We start from the raw sequence: 22,431 nt of genomic DNA, 5'->3' as shown, positions 1-22,431 counted from the left end.
GCCTCACAGGGCTCCAGGACAGAATTTGATCATGAAATGTCTCCCAAATATTGGTCAAGTTCCTGACCAAGAGGGGAGGATCTGAGAAATGGAATATTTCCCACAAGCCCTTTAAAGTAAGCCAATGAGCTCAAGGAAGGGGAATCAGAGAGCAGTCACTCCCTACCGTGAACCATGAGGAAACTCTGAGAATGCAGAATTACAGGCCCCAGACAGTTGATTATAAATATATATATATATATATACACACACACATATATATATATGCAAGTGTTTTAATGAGCCCTGACTCTTGCATCTTCCCATGGATAGAAGAGTGCTAAATTTCTTGAGATGTTGCCTCTTGGGTTTGAAGCTCAATATTTCTAAGTCTACATGTATAAAGTTAACACTTATCCAAGAGGAACAAAGGAAGACAAATCTCAACATCTGGAAAGTTGTCATTAATGGCAGACACTCCCAAAAAGATCCTTCTGACACAGCAATTAGAAGGGTCATTGTCCCTTTTCCCACAAGATTGTGGAATGGACTTTTGACAGCAGGGAAATGTATCCAGCAAGAGTCAATTTTGACTCTTGCATGCTAGATCTATCTTTTGTCGCTTTTTTGGTTATAATCACACATAATGGCATGCCTCAAACATGGCTTCCCTTGTGGCTCAGCTGGTAAAGAATCTGCCTGCAATGCAGAAGACCTGGTTCGATCCCTGGGATGGGATGATCCCCTAGAGAAGAAGGGAAAGGCTAAGTTCAGTCACTCAGTCATGCCCGACTCTTTGTGACCCCATGGACTGCAGCACACCAAGCTTTTCTGTCCATCAACAACTCCCAGAGCTTGCTCAAACTCATGTCTATTCAGTTGGTGATGCCATCCAACCACCTCATTCTCTGTCATTCCGTTCTCCTCCTGCCTTCAATCTTTCCCAGCATCAGGGTCTTTTCCAGTGAGTCAGTTCTTCGCATCAGGTGGCCAAAGTAGTGGAACTTTAGCTTCATTATCAGTTCTTCCAATGAATACTCAGGACTGATTTCCTTTAGGATTGACTGGTTTGATCTCCTTGTAGTCCAAGGGACTCTCAAGAGTCTTCTCCAACACCACAGTTCAAAAGCATCGATTCTTTGGTGCTCAGTTTTCTTTATGGTCCAACTCTCACATCCATACATGACCACTGGAAAAACCATAGCCTTGACTAGACAGACCTTTGTCGGCAAAGTAATGTCTCTGCTTTTTAACATGCTGTACAGGTTGGCCACAGCTTTTCTTCAAAGGAGAAAGCATCTTTTAATTTCATGGCTGCAGTTATCATCAGCAGTGATTTTGGAGCCCAAAAAACTAGTCTCCCACTGTTTCCACTGTTTCCCCATCTATTTGCCATGAAGTGATGGGACCGAACACCATGATCTTAGCTTTCTGAAAGTTGAGTTTTATGCCAAATTTTTCATTCTCCTCTTTGACTTTCATCAAGAGGCTCTTTAGTTCTTCTTCAATTTCTGCCATAAGGGTGGTGTCATCTGCATATCTGAGGTTATTGATATTTCTCCCAGCAATCTTGATTCCAGCTTGTGTTTCATCCAGCCCAGCATTTCGCATGATGTACTCTACATATAAGTTAAATGTTGGGAAAGGCTACCCACTCCAGTATTCTGGCCCAAAGAATTCCATGGACTGTATAGTCCATGGGTTCACAAAGAGTCGGACATGACGAGCCACTTTCACTTTCAATGGCATGCCTCAGGAAACTCTGCCCCTTCTTCCTGACCCTTAGATTAAAATGCTTTTGTTTAGCTCACAGGGAAATAATCTGACCTTGCCCACCTGTGAATAACTATAAAAAACTAACACATTCCCTTGTGTAAGGCTTGCCATTCTAGGAGATATTCAAAAGAATTAAATGGTCTTTTTACTTTGTTCCCACACCTCCCCCCATCTCAGACCCATAAAAGAACCTGGCATCCAGACCTCGACAAGATGGTTATTTTGAGGCATTAGTCTGTCACATTCTCTGTTAGCCAGCTCTTTCCAAGTAAAGTTGTATTCTTTGCCTCAACACTTTGCCCCTCTGATTCACTGGCTTGTCAACCAGTGAGCAGAGTGAGCTTGGACTCGGTAACAGAATCTGTGGAACACTACAAAACCCCAACATTCATAGTGAGAACTTAAGAAAGTGAAGAAAATAAGTTTGGGATGGCAAGGGGATAAAGACAGGAAAGGAAAGGAGAATAAGAAAAAGAAATAATTGCTGGAAACTCCCTAATTTGTTGAACGACATAAACCTCTGTATTCAAGGAGCTCACAAACATCACATAATATAATTCCAATGAAATTCATTACTGGACAAATCACAGTCAAACTGTTGAAAACTACAAAGGAAAAATTCTACAAGTTGACTGAAACAATAATGCATTACTTATAAGGGGAAAGGAGGTTAATAATTTGAGTAACTGATTTCTGTCAGAAACAACATACGCCAGAAGTGAAACAATCTTAGTTTAAAATGGAAAAGAATTTTAAAAATCTAGAATCTTCCAACTGTGAAATTACCCTTAGAGAACAAATATGGAATCAATGAAATTGAAAACAGAGAACCAGAAAAAAAAAAAAATTCAATAAAACCAAAAGCTCATTCTTTCAAATGGTCAATAAAATTGAAACCTCTGGGAAGACTAATTTTGAAGAAGAGCGCTGAATGGACCTGCTACTATTTAAAGAAACTGAATTTGTAGCTAAAAGTCTTCTGAAAAAGAAAGCTCCAGGCCCAGCCAATTTCCCTTGTGAGTTCTACTATGCAACTGAAGAAACAACACAATCTACTTCCCAATTCATTTCATAAGTCCAGCATTAAAAATCAGACAAAGACAGTACAAGAAAAGAACAAATTGACATACTGAATTCCACCAAAACAATCTACAATATATACATTTACACAGTGGAATACTACTCAGCCACAAAAACTAATGAACTGGTGTTTCACTCAACTCAGAAGAATCTTAAAGGTAATAAACTGTGTTAAAGAAGCCAGCCTCAAAAGGTTACATACTACATAATTGCATTTATATGACATTATCAAAACAGCAAAATGTAGTACTGAAGAACCGTTTTCAATGGCTGCCTAGGTTAGGAGAAGGTTAAACTACAAACACAGCACAAGGGAGTTTTCTGGGGGTGATGGAACCATTCTGAATCCTGAGACTGGTGGCAGTAATAAAAAACATATACATGTATTAAAATTCACAGAACTACATGCCACAAAAAGGTCCACTTTACTATATGTTAATAAATGTCAAAATGTTTTCAAAGGTAAAGACTAACATGAGAGAGCAATTATGGGCTAGAATATGACTCAATTTTTTTCCACAAAGGTACTGTTTTCACTGAAAATTTCACTCATACTCTCATTTTTTATCACCAACAAGGAGATCACCCAAATTCACATAGCCACATTTGGGCTTGAGAGGAGGTAGGATTCCTGCATTTCTATAGCACTGAAAGGTCTCATAGACAGCACGTATCTATTGCTTTGGAAGACAGAGATTAAAAGCAACAGACGCCACTTTGCAACCCCTCTAAATCCTAAGACAGAACTGTAAGAAGATATTCGTTCTAAGGCCTTAGTGATTGTATAGAGCGAGCAGACTATCCATTGTATGCAGGAAGACAAGCACTATAGCTGGCTCTTAGCTGCTGCTGCTGCTAAGTCACTTCAGTCGTATCCGACTCTGTGCGACCCTATAGATGGCAGCCCACCAGGCTCCCCGTCCCTGGGATTCTCCAGGCAAGAACACTGGAGTGGGTGCCATTTCCTTCTCCAAAGCATGAAAGTGAAAAGTGAAAGTGCAGTCTCTCAGTCATGTCTGACTCATCGTGACCCCATGGACTACAGCCTACCAGGCTCCTTCGTCCATGGGATTTTCCAGGCAAGAGTACTGGAGTGGGGTGCCATTGCCGGCTCTTAGCTGGGTTACTCTAATGTAATAGTTGTTCACTCTATGAGAAGAATATTCCTACAATGCAGTATCTTATCTAAAAAAAATAAATAAATAACGAGTGCCTTCTACATACCTGGATAGTTTAACCACAAAGAGCTTGAGAAAGATACTATAATGTATGACAGGTTTCCACTATATCTCAGTTCTAGAATAGTAGCATGTTATATGTCCTCCAATAACTTCAATATATACTTATGCAATTCTTCTCTAATAAATCCGAGCCTTGCCTAAGATATGAAGGAAGGAATAGAAGGAGGAAGTAATTATGTTATCTTCATTTGTCCTTGAGAGTCTCACCTCTATTTTCTCAAATCTATTTATTAAAGCGCTAATTTAAATGATAAACGCAAACCAAAAGCTCTTAGATGTTTTGTTTCTTTCCATTAGCCATTCCTCAACATTTATTACCAGTCCACTGAAGGCATGAGTCTGGAAAAGTAGAGTTTACATTTAGAAGACTAAACCTGAGAAATCTGTATGCAGGTAATGAAGCAACAGTTAGAACTGGACATGGAACAACAGACCAGTTCCAAATAGGAAAAGAAGTACATCAAGGCTGTATACTGTCACCATGCTTATTTAACTTATATGCAGAGTACATCACGAGAAACGCTGGGCTGGAAAAAGTACAAGCTGGAATCAAGATTGCTGGGAGAAATATCAATAACCTCAGATATGTAGATGACACCACCCTTATGGCAGAAAGTGAAGAAGAACTAAAGAGGCTCTTGATGAAAGTGAAAGAGGAGAGTGAAAAAGTTGCCTTAAAGCTCAACATTCAGAAAACTAAGATCATGGCATCTGGTCCCATCACTTCATGGGAAATAGATGGGAAACAGTAGAAACAGGGGCTGACTATTTTTCCGGGCTCCAAAATCACTGCAGATGGTGACTGCAGATATGAAATTAAAAGATGCTTGCTCTTTGGAAGAAAGGTTATGACCAACCTAGACAGCATATTAAAAAGCAGAGACATTACTTTGCCAACAAAGGTCCGTCTAGTCAAGGCTATGGTTTTTCCAGTAGTCATGTATGGATGTGAGAGTTGGACTATAAAGAAAGCTGAGCACCGAAGAATCGATGCTTTTGAACTGTGGTGTTGGAGAAGACTCTTGAGAGTCCCTTGGACTGCAAGGAGATCCAACCAGTCCATCCTAAAGGAGACCAGTCCTGGGTGTTCACTGGCAGGACTAATGTTGAAGCTGAAACTCCCAATAGTTTGGCCACGTGATGCTAAGAGCTGACTTACTGGAAAAGACCCTGATGTTGGGAAAGATTGAGGGCAGGAAGAGAAGGGGACGACAGAGGATGAGATGGCTGGATGGCATCACCGACGCAATGGACATGGGTTTGGGTGAACTCCGGGAGTTGGTGATGGACAGGGAGTCCTGACATGCTGCGGTTCATGGGGTCGCAAAGAGTCAGACACGACTGAGCTGAACTGAACTATTAGAGAAAAAAAAAAACCCAAAAAGAATAATGCAGTTTTACAGACAACTCACAACAAACCTCTCAGGAGGACTACAGGAGCTCTTGGGATCAGTAGCAATGTACCCTTATATCTGGTAAGCAGAATGACCAAGAGGAAAGCAAATCCTGAGAGGGAGCATGGAAGTAGAGAAAGAATTACTATCTTTTTATACTTTTCTTCTAACCCCAAATAAGAAAACTAAACTATCTCTTTAATTTAATCTTTAATCTACCTTAGAGAGACTCCTGAATTAAAATGGTAACCCCAGTCTACCTATTTCTCAAAAAAGATGGGAAAATTATGTAAAGCACAGGAAACATTTGCAAATAAATCCCAAGAATTAAAGGAAAGGAAATACTGACAATAAAATACCATACACAAATGCTTGTTAGAGAGGAATGGAAATGGGTTTCATCTACAGCAGTGGGGGAGGGAGGAGGACAAAGTTCAAAACATTGCTTCTGAAATACTGCTCACTTCTGTTTAAACAAGACTTTAAAAACTTACGTTACAGAATTTCAACTCCATAAATTAGTCTCAAGCACAGATACTAAATGTCATTCCTTGACTAGTTCCTTAAGTAACGTCACTTTCTTTGTACTAATCCCTTCCAAGTTGGTATAAGTTGCTACAGTAAAACTAATATGGATGGGAGGGGTGGGGGGGCCTGCTTTGTGTAGTACAGAGGACATCCACTCTCTCTATTCTAGGTATGCCTATTGTCTGACTTTCTTAAATTCAACCTAAGTAGCTATCTCAGAGATAAACAAAATTTTATTCTGTTACATTAAGTGTATGATCGATGTGTTCTCAGATCAATTTTTCACACATAACTTAAAGCAGCATTTCACAATACAGTACTACTCTAACTTAGAAATACATTACAACATACTATGAAAACTTATTAAAAAAAAAAAAAACACCACACACTCCTCCATGCTGGCATCGGGCATGGCAGATCCTGGGATTCTCTTTGCAATGTAATCTTACCACAAATGCTTCAAATGCCCCAAGAACTTAACTTGACTATGCTTTTCACACTGCTTCTAGCCATTACTTTCTGATATGTCATAAGTTATTTAACTCTTACAGTAGTTTGTGAAGACGATATCTCCATTTTACATACGGGGAAAATAAGTAACTTGTCCGAGGTCACAAAGCCAGTGGTTTAGTAGGAGGTCTGGAACTCACTAGCCCTTTGCCAGAAAATAAAACAAGTATCAATCCAAGTCACTAGGCATTAAAAACATTCAAGCAATGAGAAGGAGTAACACATTTAATGACTCAAATGACTACAAAACTATTAAGCTGTTATCTGTGTTATTTGCAAGATACTCAGGATCCAGCACCATGCACCACACCTTAAAGTAAGTACCCAATAAACACCTCTGAATGAATGAATTATAAATATGTATAACAAGCCTGTCTAACTCAATGAAATCACAGCCCTGTCTAACTCGATGAAACTATGAGCCATGCTGTGTGTAGGGTCACCCAAGACGGACGGGTCATGGTGGAGAGTTCTGACAAAATGTGGTCCACAGGAAAAGGGAATGGCAAATCACTTTAGTATCCTTGCTTTGAGAACCCCATGAACAGTATGAAAAGGCAAAAAGATAGGACACTGAAAGATGAACTCCCAAGTCAGTAGCTGCCCAATATGCCTCTGGAAAAGAGAGGAGAAATAGCTCCAGAAGAACAAAGAGGCTGAGCCATGCGAAAACAATGCACCGTTGTGAATGTGACTGCTGATGGAAGTAAAGTCGGATGCTGTAAAGAACAATACTGGACAGGAACCTGACATGTGAAGTCCATGAACCAAGGTAAACTGGAAGTAGTCAAACAAGAGATGGCAGGAGTGAACATCGACATTTTAGGAATGAGCTAAAATGGACCAGTTCAGTTCAGTTCAGCCACTCAGTTGTGTCCAACTCTGAGACCCCATGAACCGCAGCACACCAGGACTCCCTGCCATCACCAACTCCAGGAGTTCACCCAAACCCATGTCCATTGAGTCGGTGATGCCATCCAGCCATCTCATCCTCTGTCGTCCCCTTCTCCTCCTGCCCCCAATCCCTCCCAGCATCAGAGTCTTTTCCAGTGAGTCAACTCTTCGCATGAGGTGGCCAAAGTATTTGCGTTTTAGTTTCAGCATCAGTCCTTCCAATGAACACGCAGGACTGATCTCCTTTAGGATGGACTGGTTGGATCTCCTTGCAGTCCAAGGGACTCTCAAGAGTCTTCTCCAGCACCACAGTTTAAAAGCACCAATTCTGTGGCGCTCAGCTTTCTTCACAGTCCAACTCTCACATCCATACATGACTACTGGAAAAACCATAGCCTTGACTAGACGGACCTTTGTTGACAAAGTAACGTCTCTGCTTTTTAACATGCTGCCTAGGTTGGTCATAACTTTCCTTCCAAGGAGTAAGCGTCTTTGAATTTCATGGCTGCAGTCACATCTGCAGTGATTTTGGAGCCCAAAAAAATAAAGTCTGACACTGTTTCCACTGTTTCCCCATCTATTTCCCATGGGTGATGGGACCAGATGCCATGATCTTCATTTTCTGAATGTTGAGCTTTAAGCCAACTTTTTCACTCTCCTCTTTCACTTTCATCAAAAGGCTTTTCAGTTCCTCCTCACTTTCTGCCTTAAGGGTGGTGTCATCTGCATATCTGAGGTGACTGGTATTTCTCCCAGCAATCTTGATTCCAGCTTGCACTTCTTCCAGCCCAGCATTTCTCATGATAAACTCTGCATATAAGTTAAATAAGCAGGGTGACAATATACAGCCTTGACATACTCCTTTTCCTATTTGGAAACAGTCTGTTGTTCCATGTCCAGTTCTAACTCTTGCTTCCTGACCTGCATATAGGTTTCTCAAGAGGCAGGTCAGGTAGTCTGGTATTCCCATCTCTCTCAGAATTTTTCACAGTTTATTGGGATCCACACAGTCAAAGGCTTTGGCATAGTCAATAAAGCTGAAATAGATGTTGTTCTGGAACTCTCTTGCTTTTTTGATGATCCAGTGGATGTTGGCAATTTGATCTCTGGTTCCTCTGCCTTTTCTAAAACCAGCTTGAACATCTGGAAGTTCATGGCTCACGTATTGCTGAAGCCTGGCTTGGAGAATTTTGAGCATTACTTTACTAACGTTGAGATGAGTGCAACTGTGCGGTAGTTTGAGCATTCTTTGGCATTGCCTTTCTTTGGGATTGGAATGAAAACAGACCTTTTCCCATCCTGTGGCAACTGCTGAGTTTTCCAAATTTGCTGGCATATTGAGTGCAGCACTTTCACAGCATCATGTTTCAGGATTTGAAATAGCTCAACTGGAATTCCATCACCTCCACTAGCTTTGTTCGACAGAATGTGGTCCACTGGAGAAGGCAATGGCAAACCACTTCAGTATTCTTGCCTTGAGAACCCCATGAACAGTATGAAAAGGCAAAATGATAGGATATTGAAAGGGGAATTCCCCAGGACAGTAAGTGCCCAATATGCTACTGGAGATCAGTGGAGGAATAACTCCTGGAAGAATGAAGGGATAGAGCCAAAGCAAAAACACCACCCAGTTGTTGATGGGACTGGTGATAGAAGCGAGGTCTGATGCTGTAAAGAGCAATATTGCATAGGAACCTGGAAAGTTAGGTCCATGAATCAAAGTAAATTGGAAGTGGTCAAAACAGGAGATGGCAAGAGTGAATGTCGACATTCTAGGAATCAGGGAACTAAAATGGACTGCAATGGGTGAATTTAACTCAGAAGACCATTATATCTACTACTGTGGGCAGGAATCCTTTAGAAGGAATGGAGTAGCCATCGTGGTCAACAAAAGAGTCCGAAATGCAGTACTTGGATACAATCTCAAAAATGACAGAATGATCTCTGTTCGTTTCCAAGACAAATCATTCAATATCACAGTAATCCAAGTCTACACCCCAACCACTAATGCCAAAAAAGCTGAAGTTCAACAGTTCTATAAAGACCTAAATCCTTCTAGAACTAACAGCCAAAAAAAGATGTCCTTTTCATCATAGGGGACTGGAATACAAAAGTAGGAAGTCAAGAGATACCTGGAGTAATAGGCAAGTTTGGCCTGGGAGTACAAAATGAAGCAGGGAAAAGGCTAACAGAGTTTTGCCAGACAATGCACTGGTCAAAGCAAACAGCCTCTTCCAACAACACAAGAGACGACTCTACACATAGACAACACCAGATGGTTAATACAGAAATTAAACTGATTATATTCTTTGTAGCTGAAGATGGAGAGGCTCAATACAGTCAGCAAAAACAAGACCAGGAGCTGACAGTGGTTCAGACCATGAACTCCTTATTGCAAAATTCAGACTTAAATTGAAGAAAGTAGGGAAAACCCCTAGACCATTCAGGTATGACCTAAATCATAGATTCAAGGGATTAGATCTGATAGATAAGAGTGCCTGAAGAACTATGGATGGAGGTTCGTAACAGTGTACAGAAGGTGGTGATCAAAACCATCCCCAAGAAGAAACACAAAAAGGCAAAATGGTTGTCTAAGGCCTTAAAAATAGCTGAGAAAAGAAGAGAAGTGAAAGGCAAATGAGAAAAGGAAAGATATACCCATCTGAATGCAGAATTCCAAAGAATAGCCAAAAGAGATAAGAAAGCCTTAAGTGATCAATGCAAAGAAATTGAGGAAAGCAACAGAATAGGAAAGACTAGAGAACTCTTCAAGAAAATCAGAGATACCAAGGGAACATTTCTGCAAAGATGGGCTCGATAAAGGACAGAAACAGTATGGACCTAATAGAAGCATAAGCTATTAAGAGGTGGCAAGAATACACAGAAGAACTACACAAAACAGATCTTCATGACCCAGATAACCACGATGGTGTGACCACTCACCTAGAGCCAGACATCCTGGAATGTGAAGACAAGTGGGCCTTAGGAAGCATCCCTACAAACAAAGCTAGTGGAGGTGATGGAATTCCAGTTGAGCTATTTTAAATCCTAAAAGATGATGCTGTGAAAGTGCCACATTCAATATGCCAACAAATTTGGAAAATTCAGCAGTGTCCACAGGACTGGAAAGGTCAGTTTTCATTCCAATCCCTAAGAAAGGCAATGCCAAAGAATGCTCAAACTACTACACAACTGCACTCAACTCACATGCTAGCAAGGTAATGCTCAAAATTCTCCAAGCTAGGTTTCAACAGTACATGAACCAAGAACTTCCAGATGTTCAAGGTGATTTTAGAAAAGGCAGAGGAACCAGAGATCAAATTGCCAACATCCACTGGATCATACAAAAAGAAAGAGAATTCCAGAAAAACATGTACTTCTGCTTTATTGACTATGCCAAAGCCACTGACTTTGTGGATCTCAATAAACTGTGGGAAATTCTGAAAAGGACAGGAATACCAGAACATGTTACCTGACTCCTGAGAAATCTCAATGCAGATCAAGAAGCAACAGTTAGAACCAGATATGGAACAACAGACTGGTTCCAAATTAGAAAAGGAGTACGTCAAGGCTGAATCTTGTCACCTTATTTAACTTATATGCAGAGTACATCATGAGAAATGCCAGGTGAGATTAATTACAAGCTGGAATCAAGATTGCAGGGAGAAATATCAATAATCTCAGATATGCAGATAATACCACCCTTATGGCAGAAAATGGAGAACTAAAGAGCCTCTTGATGAAAGTGAAAGAGGAGAGTGAAAAAGCTGACTTAAAACTCAATATTCAAAAGACTAAGATCACAACATCAGGTCCTATCACTTCACGGTAAATAGATGGGGAAACAATGGAAACAGTGAAAGACTTTATTTTCTTTGGCTCCAAAATCACTTCAGATGGTGACTGCAGCCATAGAATTAAAGGACGCTTGCTCCTTCAAAGAAAAGCTATGACCAACCTAGACAGTGTATTAAAAAGCAGAGTCATTAACTTTACTGACAAGGATCCGTCTAGTCCAAACTATGATTTTTCCAGTAGTCATGTATGGATGTGAGATTTGGACCATAAAGAAAGCTGAGCACCGAAGAACTGATGCTTTTGAACTGTGGTGTTGGAGAAGACTCTTGAGAGTCCCTTGGATTGCAAGGAGATCAAACCAGCCAATCCTAAAGGAAATCAGTCCTGAATATTAATTGGAAGGACAAATGGTGAAACTAACGCTCCAATAGTTAGGCTACCAGATGCAAAGAACCAACTCACTGGAAATACCCTGATCCTTGGAAAGATTGAAGGCAGGAGGAAAAGGGGACAGTAGAGGATGAGATGGTTGGACCGTATCATTGGCTCACTGGACATGAGTTTGAGCAACTCAGGGAGTTGGTGATGGACATGGAAACCTGGCGTGCTGCAGTCCATGGGGTTGCAAAGAGTTGGACAAGACTGAGCAACTGAACTGAAAAGCATCCTTAGGTAATATTTAGTCAGCTCATTTGTCAGGCATGATCTTAAATTAAATACATACACGTTATGTTCCACAGAGAAAAAAGTAACACTGGTGAAATGAATAGGAAGACAGAGGTTCTCAGCAGATAAACAATAACTATGTTTTTTAAACAAAGAAAGAAACAAATGGAAATTCTAGAACTGAAAAACACAATGTCTGAAATAAGATCTTAAAAACAGGATGGAAATGTAAAGGAATGAGTCAGTAAATGTGAAGATACAGTAACAGAAATGATCTGATATGAAGATCAGAGAAGTAAGAGACTGAAAGAAAATGAAGAGTCTCAGGCTCCTATGGACAATATCCAAAGTTCGATTCATGCCCAGAAAAAGGAAAAAGATTGGTATAGAAAAATATATTTGAAGAAATAATGCTCAAAAAACCTCTCTAACTTGGTGAAAGGCACAAATTTAAAAATTCACAAAGTTCAGGGTGCATCAAATAGGATTAACTCAAAAGAAAGATCAAAGAAGCAAAAATGGAAAAGACATTTCAGTTAAGCAAAACAAAGAGAATTTATCACCAAAAGGGCTACTTAAAAGAAATGCTTCAGGCTGAAGAGATATGACACAAGAAACAAAATTGAAATTTCATTAAGAAAGAACAACAACAAGAAAATAGCAAATATTTAGGAATATATGAGATTATTTTTTCTCCTCTTAAGTCCTTTAAAAAATATATAATTATTTAAAGCAAAGGCTATGTTTCACCCCAGACCTAACAGACACATAGATATCAACAAACCTGGAGCACAGAATTAGAGGTAGAGAGAATGATTACTTTATATCAGGAAATGAACTAAATACTCTGGCACACTTCTGCACATTTAAACACCAAGCCACAGTACATTAAAAAAATTAAAACACCACCAAGATTCAATATTACCACACTGCTTAAAAGGCTTTAAAATCATTCACTAAACAGAGCTAACAAAGTTATAAAAGACAGAGATGGAGTTAGGTGCTATTACCACCAGACTCAGGTAAACATTACTGAAAATAGGTGAGGACACTGTGTGTGCTCACTGTGTGTGTCCAACTCTCTGTGGCCCCATGAACTGTAGTCTGCCAGATTCCTCTGCCCATGGAATCTTCCAGGCAAGATACTGGAGTGCGGTGCCATTTCCTACTCCAGGGACTCTTTCTGACCCAGGGATCCAACTGGTGTCTCTTGTGTCTCCTATGCTGGCAGGCAGATTCTTTACAACTAGTGCCACTACTGACAGTCACCTACGAGAGGTGACAATCAGCATATGGGACGATCGATATTCAGAGCCAGGTATGACTGACTCTAAAACCTATAGAAACAGAAAACTGATTTTTAACCTTACTGTTAAGATAACAGTTTAAAAAAAAAAAACAAACTCCCTTAAAACTACATCTGAGGGGTTTCCCTGGTGGCTCAGTGGTTTAAAAAAAAAAAAGAAGAATCTGTCAATGCAGCAGACACAGGTTGGATTGCTGATCTGGGAAGATTCCAGGTGCCACGGAGAAAATAAGCCTGTGCACTACAACTACAAAGCCCATGAACCTCAAGTACTCAAGCCTAAGCGCCTAGAGCCTGTGCTCCACAAGAGAAGCCACCACAACGGAAAGCCCACACAACGCAACTAAAGAGTAACCCCAACTCGCTGCAACTAAAACCCCTACACAGCAACAAAGCCCCAGCACAGCCAGAAATTAATCATTTTTTTAAATACATCTGAGAACTCTAGGGTACAGAAAGAAATAAGGAGAAAGATTAGTCTTATCACTAAGAGATGTGAGAATCTCAAGAGGGTTTATATTAAAACTTGAGAACAAATTTCTCTAATTTTCACTAAAATTGTTGGTACAATTATCTTTTGTAGAAACAAGTAAGTATAATCTTTAAAAGTACATGTCGGTATGTTACAATTTCACCTGGATGTGTTAGAAGCTAAGTCTGTGGGCAAAGCCATTACCAGCGATGGTAAGATAGCCCAGAATGAGGTATTAGAACTCAAGCAGAATGGCAAGATGCTCTGCATGAGGTATGAGAGAAGCCTGGAATGAGGAATGCATCCTGGTACAAGGTGTCAGAGCCCTAGCAGAGTGAAAATGTTATGCAAGACAGGGGAGGGAGCAGCAATGGCAGCGGGAAACTGGCTACATAGCTGGGATTGATCCTATAAGTAAATAACTAAGGGTGATGGGAGGTAAGTAATTCCTTTTAAGAAAAGGGAGTTATAAACTCAGAGGAGAAAACTGGGGGAAAAAAAACCACTGTTTATTGGAAAAACTGGCACCAACTCAATATAGAGATGGAAATATAAATATAGCAACAAAATCTTGGTTTCTGAATACCTTTCTCCACTAAAAGAAGCCACACCTTGGAGAAATGGTTGATTCCAGGGCTGTGGCAAGGAAAGTTTAAGCTGAGCCTGGAACATTTTCTTTTCAAAAAGTAAGGAGTGCTCAAAGCAAGTCAGAAGAACACAGAAACTAGCTTGAAGTGGCTTTCATCACTAGCCAAAGCTGGGGCAATTTGAGAATCAACAAACAGCAAGTTTGATAAGGATAGAGCTTAACATAGTCTCAAAATACTTTCCCACAAAGTACTTTATTAATTACTAAAAGGGAGGGAAACTCTTCAGTAAAGAGGCTTGGAGACTTCACCTTACTTAGGACTTCCTCGGTGGCTCAGACGGTTAAGCGTCTGTCTACAAGGCGGGAGACCTGGGTTCAATCCCTGGGTCGGGAAGATCTTCTGGAGAAGGAAATGGCAACCCACTCCAGTATTCTTGCCTGGAAAATCGCATGGATGGAGAAGCTTGGTAGGCTACAGTCCATGGGGTCGCAAAGAGTCGGACACGACTGAGCTAACTCACCTTACTTAAGTGATCAAAATGCACATCGTCAGTAAGGGGACAAATATAACTATGCCATTGGACAGGATGTAACATGAACACAGTATCATCACTGTGGTACTCCTATCAAAAATGCACAATCTGAAGGAGACACCAGGCAAATCCAAATCACTGGACATTTTACAACAAAACTAACCTGTAATCTTTTTAAGTGTCAGGGCCATGAAAATCAATGAAAGACTGAGAAATTGTTCCAGGCTGAAGCAATGTAAAAAGACACTATAATTAAATAAATGCAACAGAGAATTCTGAACCGGATCACTTTGTTACAGAGGAAATCACTATGAAAACTGGCAAAACCTGGATGATGTTTGAGTAGATGGTAGTAATATACCAATATTAATTTCCTAAGCTTAATATTGTTCCTGTAATAGAATGTCCCTGTCCTTGATTGGGGCAATGAGACTGCAATCTACAACTTACTCAGTTTTTTGCACTAACTTGGAACTTTTGTTAAAGTTTGAGACTTAAAAAAAAAAATTCAGACTTATATTGAAGAAAGTAGGGAAAACCACTAGACCATTCAGGTATGACCTAAATCAATTCCATTACAAGTATACAAAGGAAGTGACAAATAGATTCAAGGGATTAGATCTGATAAACAGAAGAACTATGATGGGTGGAGGTTCATGACATTGTACAGGAAGCAGTGACCAAGACTATCCCAACAAGAAAAATGCAAAAAGGCAAAATGGTTGTCTGAGGAAGCCTTACGAATAGCTGTGAAAAGAACAGAAGCTAAAGGCAAAGGAGAAAAGAAAACATATACCTATTTGAATGCAGAGTTCAAAGAATAGCAAGGAGAGATAAGAAAGCCTTCCTCAGTGATCAATGCAAAGAAAGAGAGGAAAACAATCCAATGGGAATGACTAGAGATCTCTTCAAGAAAATTAGAGATACCAAGGGAATATTTCATGCAAAGATGGGCACAATGGAGGACAGAAATGATATGGAGCTAACAGAACCAGAAGATATTAGAAGAGGTGACAAGAATACACAGAACTATACAAAAAAGATCTTCATGACCCAGATAACCACAATGGTGTGATCACTCACCTAGAACCAGACATCCTGGAGTGCAAAAAGTCAAGTGAGCCTAGGAACAAAGCTAGTGGAGGCGATGGAATTTCAGTTGAGCTATTTCAAATCCTAAAAGATGATGTGGTGAAAGTGCTGCACTCAATATGCCAGCAGATTTGGAAAACTCAGCAGTGGCCACAGGACTGAAAAAGGACAGTTTTCACTCCAACTCCAAAGAAAGGCAATGCCAAAGAATGCTCAAACTACCGCACAATTGCACTCATCTCACACTCTAGCAAGGTAATGCTCAAAATTCTCCAAGCCAGGCTTCAACAGTACATGAACCCGTGAACTTCCAGATGTTCAAGTTGTATTTAGAAAAGGCAGAGGAACCAGAGATCAAATTGCCAACATCTGCTGGATCATCAAAAAAGCAAGAGAGTTCCAGAAAAACATCTCTTCTGCTTTATTGACTATGCCAAAGCCTTTGACTGTATGGATCGCAACAAACTGCGGAAAATTCTTGAAGAGATGGGAATACCAGACCACCTGACCTGCCTCCTGAGAAATCTGTATGCAGGTCAGGAAGCAACAGTTAGAACTGGACATAGAACAACAGACTGGTTCCAAATCGGGAAAGGAGTACATATAGGCTGTATACTGTCACCCTGCTTATTTAACTTCTATGCAGAGTACATCATGAGAAATGCTGGGCTGGATGAAGCACAGGCTGGAATCAGGATTGCAGGGAGAAATATCAATAACCTCAGATATGCAGGTGACACCACCCTTATGGCACAAAGTGAAAAAGAACTAGATAGCCTCTTGATGAAAGTGAAAGAGAAGAGTGAAAAAGTTGGCTTAAAGCTCAACATTCAGAAAACTAAGATCATGGCATCTGGTCCCATAACTTCATGGCAAACAGATGGGGAAACAATGGAAAAGTGACAGACTGTATATTGGGGGGTGCTCCAAAATCACTGCAAATGGGGACTGCAGCCATGAAATTAAAAGACGCTTGCTCCTCGGAAGAAAAGTTATCACCCAACCTAGACCATATATGAAAAAACAGAAACGTTACTTTGTCAACAAAGGTCAGTCTAGTCAAAGCTATGGTTTTTCCAGAAGTCATGTATGGATGTGAGACCATAAAGAAAGCTGAGTACCAAAGAACTGGTGGTGTTGGAGAAAACTCTTAAGAGTCCCTTAGACTGCAAGAAGATCCAACCAGTCCATCCTAAAGGAGATCAGTCCTGGGTGTTCACTGGAAGAACTGATGTTGAAGCTGAAACTCAAATACTTTGGCCACCTGATGTGAAGAGCTGACTCATCTGAAAATACCCTGATGCTGGGAAAGATTGAAGGTAAGAGAAGGGGATAGCAGAGGATGAGATGGTTGGATGGCATCACCGACTCAGCGGACATGAGTTTGAGCAAGCTCCGGGAGTTGGTGATGGACAGGGAAGCCTGGCATGCTGCAGTCCATGGGATCACAGAATCAGACTCAACTGAGCAACTGAACAGAAGTCTCTTCTATAAGGTGACTGGATGATTTCTTAATCTTTGATCTCAGTATTTCTAGATCTAGTTAAGCAATTTTAGGAGCATCAGTTGGAAAATAAGCTTACTATCCTGCTTGTTCAAAAGGCTAATGAGCTCCATGTTGTTAAACGCAAAGAAAAATCTTTTTTCTCTTTTTTTTGGCCTTGCCATGCAGCTTGTGGGATTTTAGTCTCCTAATCAGGGATTGAACCTGGGCCCTGGGCAGTGACAATCAGGAGTCCTAACCACTGGACTGCCAAAGAATTTCCCAAAGAAAAGTCTGTTAGTTCTCACTTTACTCAACTCTGATCATCACTTAACCCTACTGACTACTCTCCCCTTCAAATACTCTCTTCCTTTGGTTTCTGTAATACCCTCAACTCCTATTTCTCTGTCCTTCACAGATTCTTTGGGAGCTCACATTCCTGTAACAACTTTTTTTTTAAACGTTAGAGGCTACTGTGATTCCATTTTAGCAGCTCTTTTTTCCAAGTTATAGACCTTTCCCTGAACAATTTCATCTATAGTTTCAACTACCTATATGCTGCTGCTGCTAAGTCGCATCAGTCGTGTCCGACTCTGCGCAACCCCATAAACGGCAGCCCACCAGCCCATACCTCTCCTTGGAACTTTAGAATCAAGTATCTAATTGCCTACAGAAATATCCCTGTGAAAGCTCCGAAGCTCAAAGTCACTAGTCAGAATCAGAAGAACCCTGGTCTTTTTTTTTTGGTACCACCATCAACTCATCCATTTAACTCAAGAGTCATCTTTCAAATTTCTCTCTCCTTCACCTTCAATCCAGTGAGCATGGCCTGATGATCACACGTTTGTCCACCTCCACATTTCTCATCCTAATTCAAGCTATCCTCATCTACTCTGGACTGCTACTGCAAAAGTCTTTACTGATGTCTCCATATCCATTCTTGCCGTCTCTCCTTTCTTTCAATACACATCACCACAATCCTAGTTCTGCCTTCTGGGACTCCCAAAAAACAAGACTAACCTGACTTCTAAATGACAACATTTCAAAGAATAAGAAGGTTATACCACTCCACTCTTAGCCAAGCATTCTTAGTTTTCTCTATATTCTGACAAACTACCTTCAAGATCACGTTCTGTCATACTGTCCTTTAAACTGAATAGATCTTAATGCATAGATATAAGTAACCTAGCAGTTTATACAAAAAAATGAAACTTGCATAGCCTCAAATTTCAAACCACAATTATTATTTTTAATGTTTTCATGTGTTTAGCTGCTGCTGCTGCTAAGTCGCTTCAGTCGTGTCCGACTCTGTGCGACCCCACAGACGGCAGCCCACCAGGCTCGCATGTTCCTGGGATTCTCCAGGCAAGAAACCATGTTAATATTTGTTAAGTACCTACTATACATCAGACACTGTTCAGTGTTCAGGGACAAAACAGTGACCCAAACTGACAAATCTCATTCTTATAGAACTTGCTTTAAAGAGAAAAAAACAATAAACTTAAGTTAGTAAATTATACAGCATCTTGGAAAATGTTAAGTGCTATGGAGAAAAACCTGGCTTAAAAAGGGCTAAGAAATGTAGGAGGATGGCCTGACGCTTTAAGAGTAGTCAAAGAAAATCTCAGTAGTAGAGTAGAGAAGTGTAGCTAGAGAAACTGAAGTCAGAGAGGAAGACACTCAAAAAGTCTCAGATCCTGGCAGACCATAGTAAGAGCTATGTATTTAACTATGACTGAGAAGGGAAGCCATTTGAGAAGAGAAGTGACAGGATCTGATGTATTTTATCAGGATCACTCTGGCTGCTGAGTGTTAAAGACTTTAGGGAACAAAGGTCATAGTGAAACATCTCAGAATGTTATTCTGTGAGAGATGACAGTGTTGTTTTTACATTTTATATTGAACTTTTATGTGCACTAGGAATTACAAAGCCACAACTTAAAAATAAAAAGGAAAGTGAGGACCATAACAATGAAAAGACAAGCATTGGGAACAGCAATAAAATGATACAGGATATTTTAACTCCAGGCTCTACTCAGTGCTACTAAAAGTTTATCACCATCAGATGCAAGATTCAATGTAAAGCTATTAACTTATTCTTTGAGACAGGGGATATAATTAGGATTATTTCACTGGGGAAGGTAAGTCAAGATTCAATTCACATCACTAAAAGACAATGGTAAATGATGGCAGAGCTTACTAAAAGGAACTTACAATGAAAATTATTCTAGGGCTGACTCTTCATTATTTTTGTACCTGCCATTCTCCTTAGTTAGGTTTTACAGCTATGTCTCACTGATGAAACTTAAAAAAAAAAGTATTAGGTAGATGAGTAATATAATTCTACACTTTCTAATTACTAAAAGATGCTACTGGTAACAGCACTGATTCATCCTATCTCTGATTAACAGCATAACCTTTCAAGAAAATTGCCTGAAGTACTGGTTAGGGCCCAAAGGATTGTAGGGAAGCTGAATGACCCCTGAACAGTTTCGATGTTAACCCATGAAACCCGTTGTGGTTGGTTTAGTTGCCAAGTCGTGCCCGACTCTTGCGATCCCATGGACTGTAGCCTGTCAGGCTCCTCTGTCCATGGGATTCTCCAGGCAAGAATACTGGAGTGGGTTGCCATTTCCTTCTCCAGGGGATCTTCCTGACCCAGGAATCGAACCCAGGTCTCCTGCACTGCAGGCAGATGATTTACCAACTGAGCTATGAGGGAAGCCCTTTCGTTGTTGAAGGATGACCAAATAGGAGACAGAGCTCTCAAAAACAAAAAAGAGCTTAAGTATAAAAAAGCCTGAAATAGAGGGAATTTCAAACATTTGTTTAGTTAGCAAATAGAACTGTATAAGCAATGAAACCCGTTACTACCACCTAAAAGCATACAAAAATACGCCCCTTAAAAACTTTCCATGACTTAAGTTTCAAGTAACACATTTAGGAACAATTTTCCATTTTCTTCCAGTTTTCTTCCCCCTCAACGTAGTGAAAATGTCTTTATAGCATAAGTACACTTGAGTAAGCAGAGATCCAAATCCTACCCTGCCAAAATCTTAAGAGGTACTCAAATTCTCAAGCATAAAGGTCACCAGCTCAACGAAAAATGTACTGATTATTAAAATACTTGCAAGCACCGAACAAGAAAAAACTATAGCGGAAAAAAAATGCAGTTACAATAAGAATTGATAATCTTTAAAAAATTCTTCATATTGCATAAACAAAATACAAAGTAAACTCAGATTACCTTTCATAATAGTAAAACAAAAGAAATAAAAAAGACAATTTCATTTCTTCTGCCAGTTCGTTAAAACAACAAAAACAAAAGTCCCACAAACTTTATCGCAGCTCTTAGCAAACAGCAAAAAAGTCAAATGATTAGGCCAACTGCCAAAGAAACAGGGAAGAGAAAGCAATAACGTGGAAAAAGACTTGATTACATATCAAAATTTTAATACCAATAAAACACAAAACCCACATTTAAGAATGTACTTCAACATCCTGCTGAGGTAAGTAGTCATATGCACGAATCAACTTCTGTTTTATAATGAAAAAACGCATCTACTAAACACGCTTTTTCCAATATTCAGTGAATTTCCCAAATTGGGAAAACTGAAGAACGGCATCTACTAGCCAAAGCACTATATTAAAAACTTTTTGGTCAGTTCTGCCTGAATATCTTAGTTCACTAGCAGTGACAAAAATATTAAAATGTAAACCAAAATGACTGAAAAACGCTCAACTCGTAGACACTGTGTATATAACAGGGTACAGAAATACTTTGAGAATATTTTTAAATTCCATATTCGTATCTGAATGTTTTATTCAACTACTCTCAAATCAGGCGCTTACTTTCAGAACAATTTTTCAAAATGGGGGGACAGAGCAAGACGGCCAGACATCTCTAAAAAATGTTTTTAATGGTTCAAAATTCCTAGTAGCTAAGGAGGAGCGACTGATGGAGCCAAGTTGAGACCTCCCGGCCCTCTCATCAGACGGGGAAACTGGTTTAAAAATCGAAGGTGGGAGAAGAGTTTGGAATTCAGAGCATGGGGTAACGCGGATGCTCTGAAACGCCGGCTCTTCCCTAGTCGCGCACTCCGAGAGGTCACCGCGCAGTAAAGTTTGGTTTCACAAACGGGCTTGGACGCTATTGACAAAAGCAAAGTCTCCCAAGTCGAGAGAGAGCCGGAGTCGGGGAGCTCCCGGAAGCCCAGCAGGACACAGTGCCCCGCAGGGACGGGGTTGGACGTGTGGCGACCCTGCCGCCGAGAACCCTAGGCTCAACCCACTCCCCCAGGACCCCGGGCGGGGACGGGAGCCGCCGGCGGAGGCGGCGGGTAGGCCACAAGGAGGAAATGGGACGGGGTACCGACAGCGAGGCGGCGGCGGCCGACACGGGGCCGCCCTCGCGGGGGTGGCGAGAGGAACGCGGGGCCTCCCCGCCTCAGCCTCCCCCGCCTCGAGAGGCGGCTCCAACTTTCCTCCGAGCGCAGAACGCCGCCTGGGCCGCGCGGGATTCCGAAACTTTGTCCGCCCTCCCATCGCCCCGGGCCCCCTCTCCCCCACTCCGCCGGCCCGTCCACCCCACCCCGCAGCGACAGCTGCCTGCGCCCGTCCACCCCCGGGGTCGGCCCGTGTTTACCTCAGGCCGAGGTCGAGGCGCAGGCTCCGGCGGCGGCGGCAGCCCCACTGCAGGTCCCCAGGTTCCCGTCACGCCGCCGCCAAGTTCCCCAACATGGACTCCGTCCGCTCTGAGGTATTCCGGGGGCCGCTGAGGCCGGCTCTGCTGGCTGGCGCGGGAGGTGGCGGCGGTGGAGCAGGGAGCGGACCCGGGCTGCGCTGCTCCGCGCGGCTTGCGCCACCGCTGCTCCCCCTCCCCCCGCCCCGTCTGGCCTCCTCCCGCTCCGCTCCGCGCGTCCCCTTCCCCCTCCCCCTCTTCTCCCCTCGGCTAAGCCGCGCCGCCACAGGTCGGCGCGCTACGGTGACGCCGGCGGCGGCGGCGGCGGCGGCGGACCCTTCGCTGTTTCCCTACCCGCTCGCACTGGCCCTGCGTGCACGACTGCAGCGCTCAACCAGACCTCAGGGGG

The 22,431-nt window shown here is 41.5% G+C and overlaps 1 protein-coding gene across 2 annotated transcripts in view; it reads right to left on the bottom strand.

Annotated features, from left to right (window-relative positions):
- SCAF11 (SR-related CTD associated factor 11) overlaps positions 1-22,216 on the bottom strand; it is a 91,909-nt gene extending 69,693 nt beyond the window's left edge. For both annotated transcript variants that reach the window (XM_027967426.3, XM_027967427.3), the window contains exon 1: positions 21,987-22,216. The gene's annotated coding sequence lies outside the window, so the exon portion shown is untranslated. The remainder of the gene's footprint in view (positions 1-21,986) is intronic.
- Positions 22,217-22,431: the final 215 nt, after the last annotated feature.

Source organism: Ovis aries, chromosome 3 (genome assembly GCF_016772045.2).
Source record: "Ovis aries strain OAR_USU_Benz2616 breed Rambouillet chromosome 3, ARS-UI_Ramb_v3.0, whole genome shotgun sequence".
Lineage (NCBI taxonomy): Eukaryota > Metazoa > Chordata > Mammalia > Artiodactyla > Bovidae > Ovis > Ovis aries.
Note: the sequence above shows the minus strand (reverse complement) of the source record. Positions and strands in the feature narration are given on the sequence as shown.